General features: G+C 38.1%; 1 protein-coding gene and 1 long non-coding RNA gene across 3 annotated transcripts in view; one reads left to right on the top strand and one right to left on the bottom strand.

Annotated features, from left to right (window-relative positions):
• Positions 1-23022, bottom strand: part of Gmds (GDP-mannose 4, 6-dehydratase) — a 519180-nt gene that overhangs the window by 170600 nt on the left and 325558 nt on the right. The window lies entirely within an intron of this gene.
• Positions 18248-23022, top strand: part of Gm35672 — a 104704-nt gene continuing 99929 nt past the window's right edge. Inside the window, exon 1 of the long non-coding RNA XR_001780886.2 lies at positions 18248-18365. This is a non-coding gene — a long non-coding RNA (predicted gene, 35672). The remainder of the gene's footprint in view (positions 18366-23022) is intronic.

A 23022-nucleotide genomic window follows, 5' to 3' on the forward strand; every position in this document is an offset into this window, starting at 1 on the left:
AAATAAGACTTAACACTTTGGTGAGATTCCCAGGTTAGCTCTGAAAGAAAAAAGACCAGGAGAATTACCATGGATTCAGCTTCTTGGAGCTGCCTTCACCTTCTTCTTTCCTCTCATTTAGTGGCTATCCTTGTAATCCATTCCATCTGAACTTCAAGGCCTTCATCATCAAAGTAAAATGGGTCTAGTTTAAGTAATGTGATACTCAGAAATAATGAATCTTTTGGTTCTGGGTACTCCATCTGTTAATTCCAGCAACCCCAGGTTTGTATTCATAATGTAGATTATAACAATACTGGCCCTTTCCCAAAGCTTCTAAATCTGAGTTTACTTATCTGCAAAAGTGATAACAACAGCAACTTTTCTCAGGAGTGCTACTATGAGGCCCAAAAGAGGTACCACTCACAAGCAAATGGCACAACACTCTACAGCTCTTACTATCAGTATTTTCTTCAGGGTGTTGCATTAAAACCAGCTCTTCAGGAGGGGTAAACACACAGCCACTTCACAGCAATGAAATAAATGGATGTAATTATGAATCTGAATGCAGTCACAGGCCTGGGCATCTAAGGGCAAAGCCCCACCAAAGGACATCCTGTTATTGAGGTAACTATTGGAAAGAATAGAAGAAGAGAGCTCTGGCGACTGTAAATTCTCAAGTGGATGTCTGGGCTCACTTCTACAGAGGTGACAGATCTCAGCAGCCAGCAGCTGTTGTTGTTCCACCCTTGCTCCTGAAAGTGACACTCTGATGACACAATCTGCTTCCTTGTGCTCCTGGAATGGTTCAATATTGGCCAGTGGTAAGAACAATGTTCACCACATCAGAAACAAGTGTTTTCTGTAACACAATCTCATTCTTTGAGATTTATGTTGAAATTATTTTTCAAGAATGGAGACATATTCTCTGTGAGGTAGCAATGCAAGACAGGCTTTGGGGTGAATCTGATATCTTTCTTTTTAAGTTTATAAAGGTAACCTTTTCTCTGAGAATAAAGATGCTCTCTTATTGGATAGTGCTCAGTACATACATTTTGTTGTTGCTGTTGTCCAACTTGCTGATCTTGGTAGCTGTTCAGTAGATAATTGGTAGCAGTTTTGTTGGACCATGAGTATCAGAGATTCATACCCTTCGAACAGAACTTAATGCAGCAATAAAGGTTTATAGCTGTATAAAGCTGTCCAGCTGGAGTGGAAGCAACCCACAATATTTTCCATACAAAACCCACTCAAACGATGCTCTTCTGGTCCCACTCCACTCTCACCAGCAGACAAGGCAAACGAAGCAGATGTTTGCATGGGAATTTTCTCAGGGCTCAATTCAAGAAGCTAAACAACCACCACACCTGAGCAGAGGGAGCAGACTCCATGTCAACCCCCTGCAGAAGGACCATGCTCCTCTGATATGTGGTAGGTGCTCGAAGAAAGTCACAGAAAGTCGGAAAGAAGAGACTTCTACCTTCGCTGGCAAAACTCCATCTACTTTCTAGAGCATCGCTATTAGCTTAGAGAAGACCATGGAGAAAGTCAAGATTTCTGAGCATAAAATTCTACATTCAGTGTGTTTATACTCATCACAGAGCAAGGTCCTAGTCTATTATTAAGGGCACTGGGTCCTATAATGCTGAGATGTGTGCTGACCTTTAAAGGCAGTGTCTAAGCCACTTCCAGCAACAAACTTTGGAACTGGGTATTTACAGAAAATTTTGTTAAATAGAGGCTGTATTTGCTTAAATAATAATAATAAAAAAAACTGATACAGAACCACAAAAGGAAAGAGAAACGAGAAAATGTTGAACAAGTTTCAGTAGCTTAGTCCAATGCAAAATAAAATCTTCTTAGAAAAAGATTTGAAACACAAGTCTTCACTCAGGAATGTGAATGAACTGCACATAAATTAACACGGTTGTATTCAGTGTACAAAAATGCAGTTGCCACTTAGTCTTAGTATACAGTTGATACTCAATAACTGTTATCTGAACTGAAGGACAAGACAGAATTCCATGAGATCAAAAGGACAGAAGAAAGTTCCTACAAAGCAGGCATTATCTGTAATAGGCATATCTCAAACTAATAGGCAGGAAGTATATTTAAAAAATGTTTTTGCTTTAGGTCTAAAAGATTTTCTTTTCCAACTATAAAACAGCTGAAATCATGTATCCTCAGCCCAACATAATTTCACGCCTAATTTATGGAAATAGAATACCAAAGGCCTCTAAGAGGGAGAGGGCAGACAGGAGGGAGAGGATAGTGTGACATTAAGGCAGGGACCTGCTCACTGTTGTTTGGCAGTGTCAGGCAGTGCAGAGGCTGCCCTACAGGGCGGCACAGTGAGAGTCCAGCACAAACATGTGCAGTGTGAGGAGGAGGGGCCATCTGAATGAACTCACTGTTACCTTTCCCCTCTCACATCAGTCTTCTTTCTCCTGATACTGTCTGAATCTGAAACATCTAATTTAATCCGTTGGAGGGCCAGTCTTCCTTTTATTTCCTGTCTGTACTGTGCAGTCGCCTGTTTCAATTATGACTTTCTCCAGCTCCTCCATTTCTCGTGCTCCAGCTGGCTCAGAGTGCACTTCCTTGGAAGGTAAAATGCACTAACTGTGCTGATCGGAGACTGATAGCCAGAGAGCCACAATATTTAATAGCTGTACTGATAAGGAGGTTTAAAAAAATCCATTTTTAAGCCTAAACAAAAGGATATTATGTAGCTGTACGTTCAATTAAGAACTAGTTAACTTCTCTTTTCCCGTTATGTGGAACCTCACGCAGGCAGCCGACATAACTCATAGTGTTATGGCAAATTTCATCAGCACTGTGCACTTGAGCAATGTTTCTCTCCCGCCTTGCAGTCAGTTACTGCTGATTTGGGACCAGCTTGGTGCAATTATTTCAAAGCACAGAACTGTGGGACTGATACGGCAGTCTTGCAAAACCTTGGCTGGTTAAAAATAAGACTGTTTTGTAGTCAAGAAGGGGGGAAAAGTTTCTCGGCTGTAAACACCAGTCAATGTACTTCTTTTCTGCTTTATGAAACCCCCCAATTTTTTTCCTTCTTTTTCCAACTCTCCTTTATTCATAGTGTAGTTTAATTATAGTTTAATCTCTTTCAGTGAGTAGCCCTGGAGACCTTATTGTTCAGCAAAAGTGTTATCAAGGCTACAGCTACAATTTATGGGAAGAAGTAGAGGTTCCTTTTAGAAAAACCAAAATGCTTCCTCCCCCACAAATAAATAAATATAATAGTCACTTTATTACTAACCCTCACTGCAAATTTTTATTAGGCCCCAGAGATGCCAGTCCAATAATTAAAGAAATACCTGTGAGGTGTTGATCAACACTTACTCTGTTTAACTCTACTGGGTCAATAAATCTGCAGGAAAACTTTTAAGTTAATAAGATTGTTTGGGCCTCCAGTTGCTGGGCGGATTTGGTTACATAGAAGGGAAATGATGTGGGAGAGAGTGGAGGGGCATTCATAAGCAAAACCCAACCGTGCACACACGAAGCCACAGGGTACAGAGGCTGTGCTGCGAGTGACAGAGTGAATTCAACAGTATATTATTTTTGCTGTTTTCAGCTCACAAGTATCACTTAGTGTCTCTGAGTGTGAGTGAACACTTTTAAAAACTTGTCAAAATCGTAGGGGTTTTAGTGAAAGGGCAGGTAAAATGTGGCTGCTCACCAGAATTCAGATGCCCAAGTACAGACCACTATTAGGCTGGAAAGAGCTTGTTACGATTTTGTTCTTCTTGTTGTTGTTGTTTCTTTTATAGTCTTCATTCTGTAACTGCTTTATGGTCAATTTGATTCAGAATGCATTTGCTCTCAAGAAGCAGGGACAATAAAACTCTTTTTGTAGCTTGCTAGTGCTTATAGCTCCTTGGAGGGCTTAACCGATCACACCCTGACATGATTCTAACGGAAGTTTTCATGATGCCCTGCACCGACCTTCACAGCCCACCAGTGGCCTCAGGCCCTGGCACACCAGGACTACTGTGGCCTACTCTGAAGTTTGGCATCACCATGGAAATTGGTCTCAACACCCCTACTTCCCTTGCTACTCTCTGCTCTTCTCTTAGATACTTCTAGGATTGTATGTGGAAACCATAGCTATTTTTTGCCTTTTGCTAGTGAATCATATTGTCAGAGCACACTATTCTTCTAAGCTCTTCCCAGCAGGCTGACAGGTGCTCCTTCTACCATAACACCAAGCCTTTTTTATTTCCATATATGCTTTCAAAGTATGGAATTTCATTTTTACATGCCAAGGGCATGCTTATCTGTCTTCTGTTTTGAAATTTTAACAATGCTTACTGTCATCTGCTTATTTCCAATGATAGCTGAAATATCAGAATATTTTTATTTAAAATTTTTATGTTTTAAATGTGTGAGAGAAAGAGAGGTGGGAACACACACACACACACACACACACACACACACACACACACACGCGCCACAGCACAGAGGATAACTTGCAGGGCTAGGCCCTAACTTTCTCCGTGTGTAACCTTGAGATCTAACGCAAGTTGTCAGGTTTTCTTTGTGAACCATCTTCCTATCCCTCCTTGACATTTTCTAGGCTGAGATATTCTTTGCCAAATTTTAAGTCACAGAACTTTAGTAAGTCAGTAAATAGTTTTCCAAGTGCTTCAATAATATCAAAGCCTTTGTTTGAGAGAAAACACTAGGCTAGATTCCAGTTATGCTGTAGTCAACCTTCTAAACAGGTTAAATGGCTTTGTATTTCCAACAGAATGAAAATAGGTATCTTAGTGGCTATCAGCAAGGAACAGTTAGCCCCATTTCATCTTATTTGTGAAGTAATAGGTCTGTCCTCAACTGAATAAAACTTATAGCTCTATCTTTATATTGTCTTTTTTAATGTAATCTTTCCTTGAGTTTTTCATATCTGAGTACTCTATTGACAGCAAGTCTATGCTCTTCTTCCCCTACAACTCTCCCCATCCCCCCTCTTAAATACATGATATCTCTTCTTCTTTAATTATTGCTATATACAGAGAAAGAGATGTGCACGCGCGCACCCACGAGCACACACACACACACACACACCTGCTGAGTGAATTTCATTCTGCTCATGTATGTTCTTGCTTAGACTGGATAACCTGTCAGCGGTCCTGTCCCTGGAGAAGACTGACGAACTGTTCTTCATTTAGGGGTGAGGCCTTGTGAGATTTCCCTCACCCGCACTAGCATGTCTACTGACATTGCTACTGTGTCAGCCTTGTTTAGGTGACTGTATTTTTGAAATGTAATATGTGTAATTTCCCTGGCATATGTAGAAGACAGTGTCTAGCAGCAGATGTCCTGGTCCTCTGGCCCACATGCTCATCCCACCAACTCTTCTGTAATGGTCCCCGAGCCTTAGGTGTAGGTGTGTGTTGCAAGTGTATCAGTTTTCCCTGCACCTTGACCAGTTGTCTTTATAACAAGTTCTATAAGAAACTTATTTGTTGAGCTCTTTCAGATGTTCAATGTTATATAAATTAGTTTTATTATATATTGACGTCTGTGAATTGGTATTTGCATGCTATTTTTCCTACTGTGTATTTTCTATGCATTTAAATGTTTTAAGATATGCTGACTGCTTTCTGAGTAGGATAAGCATATATTAAAAATCTAAATATTAAAAATTTTGGTTTGTTGTCAGTCTCTACATATGTGCTGTTTTTACAGGGTCATAGGTGTCATTTCCAAATGCTATATGTACTTCACATAGGCATTCCGAAAGCACCAGGTAGCGCTCCTCATAGTGTGACCCTGGGGCTTCTGGAGTCTGGATTGCTTTTTATCTACTCTATAATGAAAAATGTTTTGCAAAATGGGTCTAGGACTGAATTTCTAATGTACATGCAGTCTCTGGATCACACTTGTGAAACTTAGACTCAGTATTGTGTCAGAGAAGGAATCCAAAGCCTTCTATCAATCATGCCTGTAAGAAGACTTTCATTAGAAAGTCCTGAAACAATGCTACTCTTCTTGTTGTGATATATACATGTTCGGAAATTAAGATTTTAAATGTTATGCATAGGAATGTACTATGCACTAACACAATAATATCTTTTAAGGTTGTTTGTTTATTTACTAGTATGGCTGATAGAATAATATACACAAACCAAAGTAACTAGTGCTCCATTCTATTTTAGAGTAGGAAGGGATTCTGAGACAACTAGTTAAGTTAGTTTGACTTAACTTTGTACAGAGCCTGAAGGCTGTGTCTAATTTTGGGCTATTCTACCATATAGTTTTAATTTACATAAAAATGCAGATGATATGACTGCAAAATGTACGTTAAATGCATCTGGGTAAAAATTTTTACTTTAAGTAAAAGTATATCATACACTGGGGGAAGTATGTACTGTGTTAAAAAGTAGTTGTATGGATTTGAAAGAAAGGTATTCCTACTGTTTTTTCGTTGTCTGTTTAAATACTGAACATTACTAATAGTTCTTAGAAACTCAACTTTGGGCTACCTTAGATAGGAATTATGTTCACAATGAAAATCAAAGACTGGATTTTGGTCCAGGTGTTCTATCCATTGTCAAGAAAGACCTTGTTCACATGGTACAAACATGTTCATGCAGATACACACAAATATACACACAAATACATGTATACAGCTCCTCGGTCCCCAGTTCTTAACTGAGGCTTGAGTTGGGTAGGTTCATTTGTAATTTGACAAATTATATTCAATACTACCTATTTTGTGTTGGAACTAAAGCTTTCTGTTAGTGTAGCCACTAATATTTGTTAGTAACAGAATGATTTGATAATCATTTTTCAATGATTACAAATAGGAAAAGGGCTTTTCTGTTGTCACACTGACACCTACTATCATGACATAGTGTTTGATTTAATCAGCTGATTGTTCAGAAATGGAAGCATATTTTCCTGCCACCCGAGGAATCAGCAAACAGTTCTTCCATCTGGCTGGTGGCCTCTGTTCAGCCTGTATACATGCTTTCAGTTCCTGTGAATTACTGATATATACTATCTCAATGATACAAAGATATCCTGAATGTTCATATTCTTATTTGGCTCACGATATCTCATTATGCAGAGCTATTGAGGTATAAGTACTTGGTAAGTAAGTGCTTTTTCAGTATTATAATTGCTTTGTTTTAGACACAATATTTATTTCTTCAAATAGCAAGAACAGATCAAAGGCAGTGAAATTTACTGACTGGAGTTTTATACCTACAATGTCAGATTCTCATTCTCTTATACAATTCTCTCTCTGCTTCAGTCTTAAACATAGGTTCAAGTATTGTATAATCCACAAAGGGTGGTGTCTACTTTTTGTACTTCTGTTTGAAAATTTATTATAGTACACTGTAAGATATCATTCATTAATAAAGAGCCTTAAAAGTAACTATTCTACTTTTTCTTTTTTAGATATGGGGTCTCACATAGCTCCAGTCTATAACTCACATCCCTCCAGCTTCAGCCTGCAAGTGTTATGTTGACAGGTGTATAACAGCATGGTTGGCATGTCTGTATTTATTATCATTTTTAACTGAGCAAAGGGGTCAAAGTCATTCACTGGTGAAAGAGGAAACATTTCTAGTCAGGTTCTAGAGCAGCAAGATAGAGATGTTGGCCCACTTACCATGCGTAAAATTAGCTTGGGGTAGATCAAGACAACACGGCAATGGTAGAACTATAGCTTCTCAAGGACACAGAGTAGCTTCTTGTGATTGTAAGCCAAGCCAGAATTTCTTAAGAAGGACCATAAAGAAAAGAATGAAAAACTAGCTTTCTGACACTAAAAACTGTTCATCAGAAGAAAACAAAAAGAAATTCAGTAGACAGATATTGCCACAACTAGTAGAGAACATTGTTTTCTAGAGTAGGTGTCAAGTAAATAAATAAATTAATTAAAAAAACAAACAAACAAACCCCTAGGTGTCATTAAGGAAAAGCTAAATGACAACTACTATTTGTCCTAAAAAGTGTTAGCAGCACAGTAACTTGAGCATTTGCTCAGGAATGTTCCTGGAACTTGCCTCTGCTAAAGACACACACACACACACACACACACACACACACACACACAGCTGTTATACATGAGGGTAGAGGGGACCATCACATTGCACCCATATACATATTCATGTTCAGTATATTCGTTTGGGAAAATAAGTAGGAAGAAGCTTTGATCTTTGTCACTGAGGAGAGAAGGGAAAACTCTGGCCTAGCTTCTTGAGAGCTTTTCTAACTGGTAAGTTTTAAATAACTGATCATCTCCAATGCTCAGTGCTCTCAGATGTTCGTGAAGGATAATTGTTCCAAAGCAGATAATTTCTAGCTTTAAAATTATGAAAACTCATAAGTGCTGCCCAACATTACTATTTAGAAAAAGATTAACTTTCTCTGCTAAGAATTTGAAGATTTCCTTTTCTCCATACAAACTAAAAGTAAGGATTGCCCCAATGTCATCAATTATTAAGCTGAAGTTGAGCTTACAACATTGTGATCGAGATGAATGTTTCAAGTGAAATTCTAGGTCTTCTTATTCATAATTGTGCGGGCGCATGCAAACTCTGGCCTAAGTAACCACACACAAACGACATATCCCTACCTCTCTGTGTTTACTGTGTCTCTCTGTGGCGTGAGCTAACAGCTTTAGACCCTTGTCCTTTTCTTTCTCTGACAAGCCTTTTTGCTAGTGTTTTCCACAAACACACCTGGTATTTCTTTATAGCTAAATGTCATATCTAAGAAAGAGGGATTTATGGTTTTTTTTAAAATATGTATTAATTTCATTTCTTCAGGCTCCTCCCTTACTACTCAAAGTTGATGACATCTTAAATGAAAATGGTTGGTTAGAATCCAATCAAGAATATAAAGGCAACTGAACAAATAAAACCATGAAGTAAGTGTAAAATATTAGTGTCCAGACATCTGAGATGTATGTGACTACTATGAAACTTCTACAGCTGCTCCGGCCTCGAGCTCACATGCTCCCCAAGACTTAGCAGAGCCCATTACCAGTACAACTTTTATTTGCTTAATAAATTACATTCTAAAGCACAATAGCCTAGGTTCATAGCTGTAAAATTGCCAAATATTGTCAATGACCACTCTCTCGTCATAAATAACAAAATAATCTATGACTCACTGGATTCTGATTCCCAGGGCAGTTTTTTCTTGCCATTACTCAAAAAGTAAAAAACTGCCTCTTTGTGAATTTTATAGAGGTTATAAATTACTCAAAGGAGATGACATAGGACAGATTTGTAGGCCAAGTAACAGGAACCAGCCAAGCACATGTGTAAATGACAGACATAGCTAGGAAGGAGACTAGTGAAGAATACCAAGCCTTAAGAAGAGTGGTATTTTTGAAGGAAGGAAAGTGATGGAACAACCATGCAGAGAAGACATATGTCACTTGGTGAGATTGTATTACAGTGACTGAACTCACCTGGTAGCCTGAACGTGGGGAATCTGGGCCCACACTTGAAATAAGCCCTGCAGTTAGAATATTCACAGAAAATGTCATAGAGGAAACACCAGGTATCCAACTGTCCCAAAAAATATGGCATTGTAATGCTTTTTAAATGCAATTAGGATTTTTTCCTCTTATGTAGCAAGGGCATATGGAGCAATTGATATATGCCAGCACTAGGTCAGGGCAGTGTGGAAAATTAAGAGGGCATAACCAGTGGAGGGTGTTGCATTCTGAAGAGAGAACTGGTTGTAACAGCTTATGAAGATGTGCCCCATGTACTCTTAAAGATAGGTCCCTGTGGTATGGCAGGAAGCATGCAAGCAGCATCTAAGTTCTCAGCAGAAAACAGGTGGGCAAGACAATGGGGGAGAAATGGGCCAATGCAGGTAGAATGTGTTGGGTGAAAGTGGGGTGAAGAGCCTGAGCAGACTAGACAGGAAGGGGAAGCAGGAAGAAGTTTAATGAATGCTACAAACATCTGCATGCATGCTATGGCAGCACAGTGGAGAGGAGAATCAGTTTTGAATGGTATAAAAGGTGACATTTTAACTGAGGAACTGCAGAATGAAGAGTGATTCACAAGTGAGAGAGGTTGTAGAACACAGGCAAGAGAATGATGGAAAGATCTCAGAAGAGGATTTGAGTTGACATATCAGAAAAAAATGATGAGACAGAGGTTCTGGACCGTCTATAGCTGAAGGTATCCTTAGAAAAAGAGAAAAGTTGAGGTTTGCAACGTTGGTGGCTGTGAAATTGTCATGGAAGTCCAGGAATAAAATATGAGGGCAATATGAAAAGGCAGCTGAAAGAAGTGGAAGATGAGCAGAGGAAGCCTGAGGCAGGTTGAGGCACATTAACCCAGAGGATGGGAATGGAGGACAGATGAGTGCAACCCCACCCTACCCCCCACCCCCCATCCCCCCAGCCCAGGAGCTTATATGAAGTCTACATGCCAGCACTAAGGAACTCGAACAGCTCGATGATTCCAGATACACTGGCATTCATTAAAGGACAAAGAGAGGGAGAGGAGAGGAGGGGAGGGGAGGGGAGGGGAGGGGAGGGGAGGGGAGGGGAGGGGAGGGGAGGGGAGGGGAGGAGAGGGGAGGGGAGGGGAGGAAAAAGGAAAGGAAAAGGGAAAGGGAAAGGGAAAGGGAAAGGGAAAGGGAAAGGGAAAGGGAAAGGGAAAGGAAAAAGAAAGGGAAAAGGAAAGGAAAAAGGAAAGGAAAGGAAACGAAGCACACTGGGAACACAACTCTGTTTTGCTAGAGTGTTCCTGCATTTATCTTTTATATTAAGTCTTTGCAACAATGTTTCAGCAATGAGATTAAAAATAAGTTTAAGAATCTTGAAAAAAAATAATGGCTAACTCTTCTAAAAGCTAATCATTGTACAGGTTCTTAGACAAAGGATCAGAAATGAAATTGGAACTCAATAGCCAGAAGCAGCTACTTAGGAAACTGTTATCCCTCTGCCATCTCTAACTTCATTTAAGAAGCAGTATAAGCTGGCTTGTGCTTCCCTTTTGCTTTGAAAACTTTACACGGTGTTCCAGGAGATAGTGAGAATCATAGAATGCCTAAAGCCGAGCCTTGGGAGTTATTAGCTCTTGATAGCTAATAATGTTATGGCCGAGAATGCAAAGAATACTCCAGAGATTTTAAAAAGAACATCTTTCCAAAGATTACAACATCCCCAGGAGACACTGCCAATCCTCCAGAGAGAGAAGAAACAATCTGCCTTTCCGGTAGTGATCAAGGCTCTACTCATTTGTGCTCTGCATGTATGCTTTATAAACCTTCCTCACCTCTAGAGTTTTCTTATCACAAGTCAACTAGATACAGAGTCTTTCATTCTGCTGTTCCTCCCAATGAATTACTGGAAAGGAAATCACAGAATGGTACACACTGCTTAACACTAACAGCAATGTTTGTTTTCACAGAAGGAAATAAATGCCAATTATAAAATTGAGTATGATGGAAGCAGCATTGTAATCCCAGAATGAAACAGAGCTCCAAGGCAACGTGAAGCCTACTTAGCCTTTCTGTTTCCATTTCCATTTCCATCTTAGCAGATTCTGAAATGTTAACTAGAGAAAACAAGATTGATGGTGTGATTTGAAGCCATATCAGTGTCGATTCTAGGCTAACAGCTCGAGTAAAGTTGTAGTGTCTAAAGAAGACTTCCAGTGAGCAGAGCTGGGAAACACTCCTCCTGCAGCGAGACAGGGACCTCTGCAACAGGAAGAAACATCCCACAGCCTAGGGACCATGGCTACAAGATCTGCCTCCTATTTCCCGAAGGAATGCACATTTTGGGACCTGAAAGTCTTTTGGGACCTTATGTGAAGTCTAACAATGTTTTCAACATTTAATGCCCAAGATAAGAGTACCCCAGAAGGGAAAAAAGAGTGCAGCTGGTTTTGGAGCACTTGGGACCACCCAAGCTGTCTCCTCTGTGTTTGTGGATGTGCCATGAGGTGAAAGAGCAATTTAAACATGTGTGGGATATTATAAAGACTTAAATAACGAAGACAATATGAGGAAGCTATGTAATGTATGTGGTTCAAAAGGACTATGGGGTAGAAAAACAAATTTCATGTGAAGGTACTTTATGCTTTTATTGAGTTACAGAACATGAGTGTGATATGCATATTAGGTTTATGATAATTTAAAGTTACACATTCACATTTAATTAAATTCTACTGGACTTGAGGGTCCCAAAACTATTCTCCTCAAAATTTACTTGCACAAACCAACTGTTCTAACATTTGTTATAGAAAAACAATTAAACTACTGTTATTTCTTTCATGATTTTTTAAAAAATATTCTAATATCTTTCCCAATTACAAATAATAGAATGAAAAATTCTGAATTTAACTTATTTGTACTAAGAAAAGAAAATGTTTACATTAAATTGAATGTAGGAAAACCAAAATAAAAACACCAGGTAATATTTGGAGATAATATAGGTATGCAATAGAAACCACAAGTTAAAATACATGTTTATAAAGTACCCCTTTCTACATATGTGCTATAATTGCAAAAATAACCCCTTTTAATGTGAAATAAAAATCTGTTGTACTAAATTCCTCATGAAGATAGCTTATCACTTTTACACAGAAACCAGGCACTCCTTTGTATGTGGAAATACTTCATTTATGATTATTTCCTTCCTGATGTATAGACCATGTGCCATAAAACAAAATAAAACAAATTCAAATAATAAAAAAAAAAACAAAAACCAATTCATCTGCTGGCAAAGTGTACCAATTTACCACCTACATGAGACTATCTGTCACCTTTTGCTTCAATGGGGCATTAAGCACAAATGAAACAGCACAGGTGATGTGTCCACAAAGCAAAACATGAAGTAGTTCGTTCACTTCTGCAGAAGAAGAGCTGTGGTAGATAATATCAGGGCTTCACTTTTTCTCCCACTTCTAACAAAAAGCAGTTCATGGTTCTATTCTCTGACCACATGTGGCTAATACCTGCACAAAGACAATGGCTCTATATACATGGTGATCGAGAGTATGGAATAATCCAACTCTTTGGAAAACCAAAAGGAAAATAATTTGGACTGTATTTGTTTTTCTTTGTGACGAATCACATACTTTTAAACATGGTATTAAAAAGTATGGGTGCTTAATTAAAAATTTTAAAGTAAACTGATTCTTAGTCACATAGAATGAGCCTTCCAACTCTCTGTATTTTCCTCTTCCTTTTTAACTCTAAATAGAAAAGAACTGCAGTAGTAGGTGAAGGAAGCTATGTCCTACAATGGCTGGCTGTGCTGAGGCCAGCCCCCTTGATGGCCATGGCCTATCATAGACAGTCTCTTGATTTCTGGCTTTGTTTTCACTTTTCCCATTTGTCCTACAAGAAAACTTGGGCTAATGAAAGATCACAGAGCAAAGAGGAAACACAAGAAGTTTGGTTGAAAAATAATAATCTCCCATGTGATACCAAATATATTTCTCACTTCTGATAAGCCATGTTTGCTAATAGTCATTACTGTTAACAATAAGAAATATGTGAGTCTCAGAAGCTAGGATGAGACTATGTTAGGGTACATCCTTAACATGTATGTAAACTCTGGGTTAAAGTACCAAAGGGAAGGAGGCTGGCAAGAAGAGGAGGAGGGAGGAAGGGAGGTTAAGATTTTTCATCATGATATATCCAAGGGAGCTGAGTGGCTGTGGTTGGGGTTTGTGTTCTTGGCTCTGCTCTGGTAGGATGACTGGGAAGGAAAGGGAGTGAGAGGAACAGCAATCATCCATCTATCTATCTATCCATCTATTCAACCATCCATCCATCCATCCATCCATCCATCCATCCATCCACTCACCTATCCATCCATGAATCTGCCCACCCACCCATCTGCTCATTATTCAGAAGAACCCTGTTCTTAGGAAAGTCCTGGGTGACATTGAGTGACGTCGGCCATGCACCAGGAACAGTGGCTGTCTCTTTTCATCACTGGAACATCTCAGGCAATAGTTTATGTCTTACTTATCTTAGATCACGTCAAACAAGAAATAGACTCCAATTCTGTCCCATTCCAAATCTCAGCACTCAATGATCACTACAACATGATGGCCCCACAAAGCAGCACAGTTAATATATATTTGCACTAAATTATAGCATTTGTTTCCTCTTTTTTTTTAACAATTTTCTTTTAAGTAACTGTTCTCATTATCTGAGAATTTTATCTCTAAATACCATGTTTTATAATCCTATCAACTTCCCTCCCGAAAACTCCTCCTGGACTCCTATCTCAACAACTCCTTCCAACTTTAAGTACTTTAAATTTGTTCTTTAAACCCAGAAAGCCTAGTTAGAGCTACATATATGGGCATTGAAGTGGGTGTGGGACTATCTATCAGAGTATGGGCAATTTGGCAGAGGCCACAGTCCTAAAGCAAAAGTACTCAAATCTTTTTCTTAGTAGCCATCAACTGAAAACAGCTCCTCATCCACCGGTGGGGTCTGGAACAAAACTCTCTTCTAAAACACAAGGCATGTAAAATGGTAAGCTGCTAGTGACAATTCAGAATATGCTGTAAACCATTTTGGTATGTATTATATTTTTATAATTTTGCTATGATTAACTCTTTAATATTCTTATTGTAATTAACCAAAGGTTAAAGAATTATACTGAGTTAAGGGCCTACTCTACCTGTTTTAACTGATGTTGAGTTCACCTAAATCATGTCTGAACTCTACACATTTCTTTTATCCCTTTCTATCTGCTACAAACATATAAAAAGATTTTTTTTAGTTGTTGTTGTTTACTTGTTTTATGTTTAAGTTGTGGAAGTGTGTGTGTGTGTGTGTGTGTGTGTGTGTGTGTGTGTGTGTACTGACCATAAGGCATTCTTTGATGGTTTCAAAGAAGAGATAGCGATAGAGGTTTGGAAAACTGGAGAACTTGCCAGAGGGAAACAAGCCTGGAGACAGGGGTTATAAGAGTTTAACAGTTCATTAAAAAACAAAACAAAACAAAACAAAACAACAAGAACAAAAACAAAAAACCAAAAACATTTTTTCTTTCTTCTGAAGCAGGATCTAGAAAATTAGTAATTAGTGAATTAGTAGTGACCACATCTAAGAAAATCAGCATGACCCTGTATAAGCTGGCATGTATGTGTGGACACTCAGTCCATCACACACTTTCCTATGCCTCCCACCCCCGACACATGATGTTACCGGCAGATTGCAATCTGGAACATGCTTTCCTGTTCTAATACAAATGGGTCTGCATTTTCTTTTAACTTGGCAAGGTTAAAAAACAGACTCGTCATAAGTGTGTAATGTCTTGAACCAAAATAGACTTCCTTAATGATTTGTTTTCTCCAATTTCACCACAAAATGTAATACAGCCAACAAAAGAGCTATTCTTCCCCCTCATATAATAACATGTTATTCAACAATCATGTAAGAAAACCTATACATAAGACTGCCAAGAGTATGAAATTGAGTTTCTAATTGAAATGTTTGGGAAGAAATCTTTCTTCTTTCCCCTAAAGTTTTACTCTGAGAGCTTGAGTGAAATGATATAAATATCTAGGAATATACAGTTTTGCTTTCCTACTGTAATATGCTTATAGAAGTAGTTACAGTTTACTTTATAACACAGGCCACTGAAAACATTAACCATAAAAACATATGAAAATACAAACAAGTGCTCTGCATGCTCTTTCTTCTGCAGCAAATCAAAAAAGAAAAAAGACTTAATTGCTTCTGTCCTTGTGAGGTCAAACAGCTCCTAATGTGGCTAGGGTAAGGGCACCTTGTGTCTGTGGGGAGCTTTTTCTCTCAGCTTCTCCCTAAGTACCAAGGTAAAATTGTACCACAGGAAGAAGGACAAGTATTGTTGGCAGGACAAACGGAAAGGCTACCTTGTACAGGAAGTTATAATAGATGGATGAACTCAGTCTGTTTCTTTTGTTTTTAAAACAAAAACTGCAAAGGAGACACTGCAATGCTATGAGTCCAAAAGCAAACAAACAAACAACCCCCCCAACAAAAAACAAAACTGAATGCACTAGTGTTTGCAATGCAGTTAGCCTTAAGAAGACAGCTCACCATTATAGAACAACAGAAATCTACAGCGTAAAGAGTGTAACTGTCACCTGAATGCACGTTGATACATGTCTATCTGTGGGATAAATATGGCAGTAAATATTCACAATACCAAACATACAACTACCTTCTAGATGCTTGAATGACTCAAAGTCAGTTTTTCTTACAGTAAGATTTTTTTTCCCTGCAGAAAGACAAGGGAAGAAATGCTGGCTATTTGTAGTAAAAACCACTGATGCACATACCTATATAAATGTATTATAAGCATATACATATACACACATGGTATTAAGTGGAGTGTTTTTTGTTTGTTTTTGTTTTGTTTTCCATTTTGGAGTTAGGTGGAAAACCTGGGCTTAAATCTTATATCAATGATTTATTACTTACATGACCTTACATGAGTCACTTTATCCCTCTATGCCTCAAATTAGGGCTCAGACCACCTATCTTACAGAGCTACTAAGAAACAGTCTTAGCATAGGAAAGACTCAGTATTCTACAGTGCAACTGTTAGTACCTATTCTATGCATAAAGTCAAGCTGGAACTATTCAGTGCATTTCCCATGATTTGTGAAAAGTCTCTGGCTGTAACTTGCCATATCAAGATGATAAAGCTGAAGAGATTTCTTGTTAAAAGAACATTTCTTCATGTCTATTCACACATCTTTACTTGGGACTAGGCTTCTTATCAAGTCACACAGTGAGAATGGAATGCAGTAGGGATAATACTATCATCACTGGAGAAAATTAGGGAGGGCAAATATAGATCCGGATACTTCATGCTAAGCAGAAATTAGTACTATAAACTTGAATATTTATTTTAGTAATCTGTGAAACAATAAATATATGCATTATATGAAAACTTCTGTCTGGAACAGATTATGAAAGCTCTCTTTGATCACAAAACCATTATTTTATTAGTACATATTTCTAATGATTAAAGTACATAAGCTATGTATCTTTGACTAAGCATTAACAAAATAAAACTCAAAGTCTAAAAATATATTTAGCAGAAATTATAAATGGAGAAAGTATTTAGAGTAGTTATGTCATGTTTTATTGAAAGAAAAGACATAAATTTTATTAGGAAAAAGAAAACTATGAATAAAAAAATCTTTTGGTAATAAAATCATGCACACAAAAAGCATTGAATTTCACAATCAAAATCCAGTGAGAATTTTACATTTTGGCAGTCAAATAAAAATTCCAGGAAAATAGTTTAAATTCTGCTCAGAAAATTCAAGGGTAGCTATTAGACATTATTTGAAACTATAAGAAATAAAATTGTGTGGATATCATCAATGGCTGCTTATATAACCCCACAAAGCTTAAAAATATTTTTATTTAATATATTCAATATGTAATTATTGATTGTTGCAGGATCCCAAGATTCATCTACTTCATGCAATTTCACATATAAGAAATTTCATATAGCTGTAGTATAATTCTAAGGCTCCTACGTTTATTTAAAATTTAAAGTTAAAAAAAATTATCTGCAGGGATACACAATGTTCTTGATGTTTCCAGGAGAAAGGAATGTTTACAGGTAGGCAACTAATCTGTGCGCACTGGAGAATCAAAAAGTTCATTTAGTTTCTAAAACTCTAATAAGTAACAGTTTACACAATGTTCTGCAACCATGATGAAGAAATGTATCCTCCTAAAATTCATCAATATAAATTATCAGTTAAAGGCATCTCTGCTTACACACCTTCCTTCCTCAGTGGCTCTGTACACTTGGGTGTAAATGGGATTTAAGTTCAGACCCATCTGCCTTTAACTTGTTGGGCAACACAGGAAAGTTGCAGAGCCCGTATATTTCATATAAGAAATTAAAACAAAACAATATTTGTGAAAAGTGTTTATAAAAAGTTACCCAGTATGACTTACATTTGTAGGACACACACACACACACACACACACACACACACACACTTCCCAATTATTGCTATCTCAGAAAGCAAGGCTATCTTGAGGAAAAATAATTACTTCAGCAAACAGCATAGAAACATTCCTTTTCACTGCTGGGTGAACAGAGAGAACATTTGTTTCTTGTCCCCTGGCAAAACTGAAAGAAAAAAATGAACTAGCATGTCAAAAGACAGTCGGCCTTCCCGGCGGCTCAGGAAGAAAAATAATTCTAAAGTATATTTCCTCCAGCATCCCCACCCCAGCTCCTTCAGAGTGAGGAAGACAGTTGTAGCACAAGCAAGTCCGCGGCTCTGGCAGAGCGGCTGCTGCTGCTGGCTCCAGGCATCAGGCCCTAGCCAGCCAAGATGGACAGAAGTGAGGAGGAAACTGGCATTTCTTTGGTAATGAAACCTTGGTATATATAAACTATCGGAAACTCAATGAGAAAGTAAAAGAATTGATTGTCCACATTCCAAATGTCTTAATGTATAAACTGTGTAACTATCATTCACAGACCGGCTGTGAACAATTTTGTTCTTTCTTTCCTTTTAAAAATCATGCTGAAGATAGAGATGTTTCTCTAGTAAATGGTACTCAAAACTGTCGAAACATAACTATGACATAATACAATTTTCCTTAAGAAAGCTTGAAAGCTTGTAGTCTGAAATTTTAAGGAAGCATTGGTTCATTCCTCAATGAGGAAGGACAGCTTTTCAGACTTTACTACAACAGCAAGCTCAGTCTTGGAGGGGAAAAAGAGGCCAGTTCTGTATGCACATCTGTTTCCAGTGTGATGCTGGTATGCAAACTATTGTCTATTGGAAGTGTGTTGTGGTAACGTTTGCCAGGGTTAAAGGCTGGGTCAATTTGATCAAGAAGCTAAAATTAGCTTCTGTGTGTTTTCCTGAAAAGAAAAAAAAAATACTGTAAAGCTCTTTGTTTTCCTTCAAGTGCCGTTCTCAGATTTCAGCTTCTGGTGTGTAAACTACCAGGAAACAGACGGCCATGACAACTGACTGCTTGTTCACCGAGTCCTGTGTAATAAAATGGTGCCACTCTCAACAGAGCAGGATGGATTCAGAAAAGACAAGCTTTTGACCTAACTCACACTTTTCCATTCAAAATATCCATATTATGTAATTATTTAACACAGATGTATTCTAGATACATTCTAAAATGTGTGATGGCTTGGCAAAGCCCAAAGACATTAAGAAACTCATTCTGAGAAGCCCCCAGAGTAAGGGTTAGGTCACATATTTCTAGTAGTTTTGACAGTGTCTGATTATTTTCACAGGAAGTAAGTTGCTTAAGATGAAAATGAGGGGGAAATAAACTTAAAAATACCTCGAAATAACTAATAATTTTATAAATTTATGAAGAAAGGAATTGTGGAAAGATAAGTTTTATTTGATAATTTATTTTGTGTCATTAAGATATATCAAGAAAAATATTAAAATATTTCTAGTATGCAAGATTACTTAAAAAAAAAAACTCTTAGTATTTAAAGTTCCAACAGGCAGAAGACAGGAAAGAGAGAGAGTATCTGATAAAATGTCATGATGAATACGTAAATTGAAAACAGAAGCATGTTTGAATGTACATATTTTTATATATAATCTAGGATGACTTCTGGTTCAGACACCCTGAACCTCAGGCTGGCCTTAGACTTGCAATGCTTCGTGCCCCAGTCTCCCATGTGCTGGAGTCATAGGCTTGTGCAACTACCTGGCTCACTGTGAAGTATATTTACGTCCTTACAGACTTGCTTTTTTCTTGCATAAAGTCGGATTACTCTATCTATTCAGACTTTAGTAAAAGGAATTTTAAATATTTCAACCTCTTAAGTATTACTATTAAAAAAATAGTCTACAGTATAAAATTATCTTAAATACAAAAAATATTACATGTATTTTATGCCAAAAATATTGTCCCTACAAAAGAGAATCCTGGGAGGAGATGTTCAGGTTTGTTTTTGCTGTTGTTTTAATTATAAAATGTGGGTGAATGTAATTCAACCTAGTTCTGTCACAGTGAAAATACTGCAGTGTGCTCATTTATAATTTAGGATTTCCATTTTTCTCAATATCGTCTTATCCTCTCAATTTCAGTAACCTTTTGTGCCTTTTAAATTTAAAACTCATTAAAAAGTTTTAGGACGGATATAGAAATGTGTAAAATACTTTGAGAAGCTTATTTACAAACAAAATCTATCTACTTGATAAAGCTGCATAACACTACCTAACTTTAGAATTTCATCAGTATGGTAGAAAACCATTAGTAGTTGATCTTTTCCTTGGGTCAGAGATTATTATAAAGAACTAGACACTATATTAGATTTTGATAAAAATCTAATAACATCCCTTATTTCTCTTGTTTTTTTTTTTTTTAAACCAATTCTTCAGTTTAAAATGTGGCAACTTTTTGCATAGCTTTGTGTAGAAATGGAAAATGGGAAAAATATAAACAGACCCACCAGGTCTACAGCTCTTCACAAGCCACCTTCTTGAAGGCATAGCTGATCGCAGTTTTGCTGGCTAAGAGCCTGGTCTCTAAGGCCCTGTCCCACTGAGGAAACACTATCTTTCCTGGCACCTAGCATTTCAACTATCTAAACCTGTGGCCCCATTGCTCTTCCTTTCCTTTCACATGCTGTTCTCTGGTAAATTTACCAACTATTATGTCTTATATTTGTGTTTCTACATGTTTTTTGCTTGCTCATTTGAAACAGAGTCTAACTCTGTAGGTCAGGCTAGTCTAGAGCAGGTGAGCCTCCAGCCTCAGGTTTCTAAGAACTTAGATTACAAGTGTGTGCCACCACTCCCAGTTTGTCTCAACAATGTTTAACTCAGACACAGACACTCCACAAAAACACTTCAAGAAGCCCATTTTAATTCTTGCAATCTTTCAAAAATTTATTGGTAGATGTACATTTTTAATTCTGAACCTAAAAATTCCATTGAAAGTTGCTTGCCTCATAAAACAAAACACCATTACCATTTTTCTCCCCTCCCACACCAAAATGGCATTTCTTAAAAATAAAGGGGGGATTTATTCTTATTTTTGTGATGTGCGTGTATGTCTGTGTCATGTGCATTTGAGTGCATGTGCACTTGGAGGCCAGAAAAGCGCATCAGATCTCCTAAAGCCAGAATTATAGATGGCTGTGAGCTGCCATATTGGTGCTGGGAATCAAAGTTGGGTCCTCTTCAAGGGCAGCATGTGGTGGTTAACTGAGCCATCCTTCTTGACCCAGAATGCCAGCTCTAATAGCCAAATCAAAACATATTCACTTGAGTGTTCTGAGCACCAACAGTACTTCAAGTGCATGCTACTCTATTGTCTGTCTGTCTGTCTGTGTTTCTGAGAAAACCACCTCTGCCGTGTCTCACTTTGGAAGTTACCATGTGATTCTCCTGTCTTTCCTTCATCTAATACTCCCATGATACACTACTCTCATCTGCTTTCATTTCTACTTCTTTAGTTTGGACCCTTGGACTTTTCTATGTGGAGTTTCCCCTCCAAACTCACTATCCAGGGAAGACACTAATGCCCTACTCTGCAAATCTAATACCTCTCTATGCTACTAAACTGACGTGCTGGGGCTGTGTGCACAGCTGAGGCATTCATGTATAGTCCTCTGCTCTCTACAACAGCATTCTCACTTCTATCTGTGGCCTGATTGTCAGCCTGCAGCAATCAACTATTATTTATGCCTGCATATACCCACACCTTTAAAAGTGCTGTCATTCCACAATTCCAGCTGTGTATCAGAAAAGTAACCATACTTTCACATTTCATATCCCTATATTCTTGTTTGTCTCTCCTGTGAGGCTCTCAGGACGGCAAAGTGCTTGAAGTAAGAATGGGTATAAAATTAAGATCAGACTCCTAATCTGGTTTGAAATACCCAAAGAACCATTTGTAAATTACTTAAATTTCCAACAACCAAGGCTTCCCTTCCAATTTAGATCAGCTTAAGAGAAAGAATGGGGTGATTAACTGGGATAAAGCATGTTAAGTTTTAAATACTCTGTTGTGGAAAATATTTTAAAAAGAACTGGCAAGTTCCTGTGCTTGTGCCAGCAACTCTCTGCCCCGGTTACCTGGCTGGACATGCACTGGTGGGCAATGGCTGACCTGTTATAATCCTATGGAGACTCTCTGGCCTGGAGTTCCCTGAAACATCTCTACCCAGCTTGCTAGGTTCCCACTGGTTGGTTGCTACCATGCCAGCCCCATGCTTCAGACTGCCATGACCTTTGTGGTGCACAACAGGCAAACCCATGCTTTGCCACTGTACCTTTCTCTTTTGAACCCAGAGGAGCCACTGTGTGAAGGAAAATGCAACACAAACTTAGTTCAGAAACAATGGCAACTCAATCACTGGGCCCAACAACTAAAATCCTAATTTGTAAGCCTTATTAAATCTAAATCTGCTGGTGGCAAATCTTGAAGGATCCGCCATTAAAAACAGATCTTGTAATTACATCTTGTCCTCACGCTATCCCTGTCCAAAAGGACCTAACTCTCTCCAGCTTCCTCTCTTCCCCTCTCCAACCATGAAGTCCTGCCTACTAGCTCAGTGACTGGCTCCTATATTCATTAGGGGATTGGTTTACATTAAGTCACCTGAGTATGATTTATTCCTTGTCTGCGGCCCCTCCCAGGAGAGCAGAATTACCATCAACATATAAACAGCACCAGGCCTATCCACAACAATACTCAATACTTTTAAGCTATTATTTTAACATACTCATTCTCACTAATGATTTGACTCTATCCTCTGAATTGAATGGAGTACTGGACTTTTCCAGCTTTTCATCTCTCAGATATGATTTCAGATGTCAGTGTATATGTCATGACATAAAAAAGTTCCTTTAGCATCATATCCATAATTGGTGCTTAGGAAATATGTGGTTGCCTTTTCTAAAATTACACTTTTCTGGATCACAAGTCACTAAAGGGTAAAGGGGAAAAGAGTGAGAAAGATACCACATAAGAGCTTTTAAAGCTTCTTTTTCCCCATCTAAATCCTTTACTTGCAAATAAGTAAATCTG

This window comes from Mus musculus, chromosome 13 (assembly GCF_000001635.26).
Source record: "Mus musculus strain C57BL/6J chromosome 13, GRCm38.p6 C57BL/6J".
Lineage (NCBI taxonomy): Eukaryota > Metazoa > Chordata > Mammalia > Rodentia > Muridae > Mus > Mus musculus.